The sequence below is a fragment of the Triticum dicoccoides genome, chromosome 1B (assembly GCF_002162155.2).
Source record: "Triticum dicoccoides isolate Atlit2015 ecotype Zavitan chromosome 1B, WEW_v2.0, whole genome shotgun sequence".
Lineage (NCBI taxonomy): Eukaryota > Viridiplantae > Streptophyta > Magnoliopsida > Poales > Poaceae > Triticum > Triticum dicoccoides.
This window is the reverse complement of record NC_041381.1, coordinates 30,867,266-30,872,717: the sequence shown is the minus strand read 5'-3', so window position 1 is coordinate 30,872,717 and position 5,452 is coordinate 30,867,266. Positions and strand designations below refer to the sequence as shown.

The 5,452-nt window shown below is 41.6% G+C and overlaps 1 long non-coding RNA gene across 1 annotated transcript; it reads right to left on the bottom strand.

Moving 5' to 3' along the window:
• Positions 1–2,095: 2,095 nt before the first annotated feature.
• Positions 2,096–5,207, bottom strand: LOC119317358. Its single transcript, XR_005153586.1, has 4 exons — positions 4,800–5,207; positions 4,316–4,403; positions 4,071–4,224; positions 2,096–2,730 (listed from the first exon to the last, which is right to left on the bottom strand). It is a non-coding gene; the product is annotated as an uncharacterized LOC119317358 (long non-coding RNA).
• Positions 5,208–5,452: the final 245 nt, after the last annotated feature.

Below are 5,452 nucleotides of genomic sequence, written 5' to 3'. Positions count from 1 at the left end.
ACTTAACTCTTAGGTATTGCAGCAGCAAACGGTACTAGCAGAGGAGAAAATGGCCTTCAGCATGTTTATTTCAACTCTATTCCAGTTTTAAGTCTCTCTTCTTCCTCTCTCTTTCTCTGATGTAATCTATTTATTCACCCACAAAGAGGAAGAACTCCGTCCCATGATATAAGATGTTTTTGGAAGCTGTTTTAGCTTGCGAAAATGTCTTACATAGTTGGACCGAGGGAGTATATCATAACATATACTAAGTGCAGAAATTGAAGCCTTTATTTATAAATGGGTGCTGCAATACAAAAAGACAGAAGCGAACAGAGAGAGCAGAGGACCTTACATGGTGTCCTGTACTAGCAGGCAGGGTGAGCCGAAGTAGCTCCTCCATGGCTCTTCTCTCCCTCTTGAATTCCTTAACACAAGCCGAAAATGCATTAGATATAGGAGGAGATAAAGAAATGAAGAAGAAGAGGAAGAAGAAGAAGAAGAAGAGGAAGAAGAAGACAATAATAGGGGAGGAGGGATTGTAGTTGTTGATTGTTTTTCCTACAAATCTGGTAACTTCACACAAAAATTGTAAGCCTTCTTCTCAGAGAGTATTAGCTAGTCAGCGAGGTTATGATAAAATGCAATATTAAGTGCTATGCTTGGATAATGAAAACTGGAATTGGTTAAGACCTGCCAGAACATATTACTGTCTAATAGCATTGATTTGGATGTAGGGCCATGGTGCTGACAGCTGCATGACTTTCATATTCTCATTGACAAGAGTTAGACAGTACTGGAACGATACATGCAGAAGAATAAAGATCCAGATCAACAGAATATACATCATGAACAGGAAAATCATTAACAAAAACACATGGTATTGCTGTAAGGGTGAGCATCTTGTTTAAGTTTCAACTTCAAGACCAACATTCCTTCACACAGAAAAACACCCTGAGTATCAGGAAACTCTCCATTGGGCCATTTAATGAGATCTGGATAGAGCATATCTACAGAGAAACGAATCGGTGTGATTTCTTAAACAAGTTACGTTACATTGACACTTAATCCACCGAGCAGACAAATCAATTCACCGTTGCATATGGATAGAGCAGATTTATAGAGAAAAACACACAAACTTATCACGCCCCAAAAGGTCACAACTTTAGAGCCAGACAAATTAATTCACCATTGCATATGGCAAATAATAATGAGCCCACTGAGCAGGCGAACACCGAAATGGCGCAAAAAATGGTGACTTTGTTTCCAAAGCACGTACCTTGACAGTAACCTTGCTCTTCACTTGGTTTCCAATGCCTCCGTCATAGACTGCACACACGAGAAACGCAGAGAAATAATAAATCAAATCATCAACAAGATAAAGGAGAATTATGTTCCCTAGTCTGAAGGGGAACAAGGCCATAACCGAAGAAAGAAGCAGGTGTTATACAACATCTCAGTTGGCTTGAACCAATAAAGCGCGACATAGTCATACAGATTGAACATCCAAAAGGGATGGTCTAGTTTCAGTGAATGTTCAACCATGGCACACATGAGCTGAACCAAAATGTGAAATGTATGATTACAATTGTGTGCTATCCAGACTTCTTAGTGAAGACGTGAAAGTGCTATCCAGATTATCTAGCTAGGCCAAAGCCATATGGATTGTATGCAGCAGTACTTTGCTCTCTTTTGAGCAGTGATACAATTAAGGCAGGTGAGGCCAGTGAGCTGTCTAGACTGCAAATCAACCATCTCACAGTGGCTGCATTCACACAAACTAAACCAAACAGGGTGTCCTGGGTTTAATCAAAGTTGATACAAATGAAACCAAAAATAGTTCAGTCTTTGTGTGTGTGTGTCCATTGGTAGAATTCTAGTTGGGGTGAGACCTTTTTTTCACAAAGCCCTGCATGTTTGTTGATACTAGGAACTGGAACCAAAAGGGATGGATGGACACTCAGTTTTAGTAAAAACTAGATCATTGATGGCGCGCGTTGCTGCGCCCATCCATTTTACAATAAAATGACCGGTATTTGTAAATATGTGGCATTTGGCGATTAATTTTACTCATAAGCTCATATAATAAAAGGAAATTTAAATAAACCTAGCTACAAAACATGAATATTAAATTTGCATAAACTTACCCATAATTGGGTAGTAATCAAAGTGGAGAATTTACAATTTATTTCTGTCACAACATTACAGAAAGTTACAAGAACTAAAAAAAATATTGTACCCTTTCAAAGGGGAGTAATCCAGATTATGTCTAATAGCATAATGATGGCAACATCTATAGCTATTGGATATCATATGCAGTAGCATGAATAGTTGGAGCTCAGGGAAAGCCAAGCATGATCAACACCCACGAAGAAATTCCCATTGCCTTCGTGTCATATGAGCAAATACAATTTAGTTTTCAGAGCTTATTGCATCTACTTCTGTTGCAAATTAAGGCCCCAATGAGTAACACGTCACTGTATGACCAATCATCAAGCATTGATGCCTTGCATAGCCATGAACTGGCATTGATGCCATCCTCATCAAAATAGCATGAATAAATCAACACATTGATGTTAAAGTATATAAATTGACAAAATATGCCACCTTTATAAACAATATCCAAGTGCCTTGTTGTAATTGATCCCAAATAACCCAGCCTACATGGATAATATATATTTGTAAGTGATCACGGAGCTTTGGCAGCCAAGATATATTTTAGTGCCCTGCAATCAGCTCCTTTCTCCATCTCTGCAAAAAGAGTACATGAGAAATTTTGGAATATATGTTCGCTAAACAAAATGCATTATAAAATAAGACAATCTACAGTAATAATATGAGACTATACGTCTATACAACCCTACAGTTTCAGATTTCCTAGTTCGAAGCCATTTTTTCACTTATTATGAAGTTGACCCATACATATTGCACAGATGTCATTCTTTCTTCAATCAATCTCATAAAAAAAATACAAATACAAAGTAGAGATTGACCATCAACTTATTACTCTAATCTGCTGAGAAAAATAAAAAATGAGGCATCACTCAGAAGAAAACTGATGTGTTATTTATTTCGTATAGACCACCAGTTTATGTTTAGGTTGAAGTTTTCCAACTGAGGAAAGTAGACAATGAAATTGATGAGCAATTAAATAGTACAATCAAACCTTCTCTTCAACACTACTCTATTTCTAGTCAATAGGCTTCGACATGGGTGAACTTGACTGGACGATGGTAAGAGTAGTAGCAGGAAGCTATAAACCATATCAAGATCAATCATACAGTCCAAAATGGTCATCATCAGAGTGCAAAAAATCAGGAACCTTAAAACAATGGAGCTCAAATTTGAGAAGGATCTTTAGTTGTCGCCTAGCCGCTACCGCTGAAAGAGGTGCAGGACCAGCCAACCCCACATATGGACATGACGGTCAACGGGCTGACCACTCAGACCCACCGTTACTTCAACAGAACCATCTCAGTTCTCAAGCTCATCGTCTCCAACAGTCGAATGCCAAGATGTCTGACTGCCTATTTGGGATAGGAGTTACAGGGAGTGCCTAATTTTTATGTATCTATATTAATTTACTTTTCTTCAGGTTCTATCTCTCAACTGAGTAATCTAATGCAGAATGTTGATTAGTGTGTTATCTCTGATCATAGGATATTCATGTCTACTCCATCTTCCATGTTTTCATGTTATATTCAGATGAATCAGATCTTTACACAATGCTACTTTTTGGGATACTGCATCCGACGATTCTTTTGAAGATGCACGGCACACGGAATACCTTTTGCCTTGATATGCTGCTCAAGAACTGTTGATAGTGCTCTAATCAGCAACACCTCACTACCGCCCCGTGGAAACAATGCCTCTACTCCTCTACCTAGAATGACTCTTCCTAATTAAAATTCTCTTACAGAAATATTCACTGGAGGGACGGGGATCAATATAACCCATCTTGATCCAGATCCAAAAGAATATCATTCTTGATTTGGGACGAAGGCAGGGTTCTTGGAACCAGGAAATCAAGAGGCAGACTAACTACATGTGTTGAATTAGCTGATGAGAAGATGAGACAAAGGGAGTAGTACCTGTTGGGCGGAAGCGTGACGGCCATCTGGATGATTGCTCGCCTAGGGACGCCGGTTCCACCAGCGGCACTGCCAAGTCATGGTGGGATCTGCCACTCAAGTTGAAGGTCGTGGTAGGGGGACACACTAGTTGCCATGGCACTGGTCCGGGTCGCTAGCAAGTGCAACAAAAAAAAGTTAAACCCTTAAATTTTGTGCACTGGAAATTAATATACATACATACAACAGGGAGTTAAAGTCCAAACCTGATCGAAAAAGACATAACCAAAAACTACGCAGTTGAACAATTTCTGAAATCTCTAGCAGTTGATTCTTTCAGCCATATGAAAATACCTGTTAATGGGAAAGTAGTATTAGACGATATCCACTATAGATTAAAAAAAGTTGAAGCATCTGCGTAATATTGAAAGAGCCTTTTCATCGAGATAAACCTGCAAGTATACATTAGACCAAACAGAATTGTGAAGATTCTGAAAAAAGAAATAAGACCTATGAAGCAAGTTTGTGGAGAAGAGATTAAACATTCATTAGCAGTAGTATTCCCAGAACTGTACTGCCTGCGAGTATATATCGACCTATTTATCCATCTCTTGTTGAAAAAAATGCTATTTTACTGAATTCAAAAATCGCTGAACACTGCCAGATCACGAAGAAAGTAGAGATGTATTTCGGCAAACGTATTTCACTTTCATCCTACAGCTGAAAAAAATAATTCCAAGTGAAACTCACATCGGTAGGAGGCGTGCCGATCTTAGGCACCCGGTGCTGGACGACGGGTTGATGTCGGCGGATCTCGGGACCGGTGGAAGCAGCCTAGGTGGAAGGAGAGGCGCGGCCTGGCCGCCGCAGCCGACGGCGGCAAGTTGGGCTCGGGACTGAAGGGGCCGCCGGTGGAGCGCGAGCGCGGTGTGGATGGCGTGCCGCCGCCGATGCCTGCGGTTGTGGTGCTCCTCCTGGAGCCGCCGGGGGTGGATGGGCGGATGAGGGCATGGAAGGCCTGAGGGAAGGGAGAAGCCGACGAGGATATGAGTGGTAGTGGGTGCCCCCGGCCGATCCCATCGCGCACCTGCAACTCCGGTAGATTGAATCGCGCGCCTCGCATCGCCTTGGCTCAATCCCTGTCTGTATCCTCATTGCCTTTGGTCGATCCCTCTCCTATGTATCCAGCGTCCCTCTATCTCCTTTAGAGAAAAAATATTAACAAGCGCACGAGCGTAGCACCCTCCACTTATGGGCCGAACAGGCCCGGTTTACCAGGTTTCTTCGTTTCGGCCTCCAGAGCAGCAGCCCATTAGGACAGCTGGGCCACATGCGGGACAGACGTCTGTACACAGAAGATCAGACGGCCACGGACGCCCAGATCGCCAAATCGAACGGCCGAA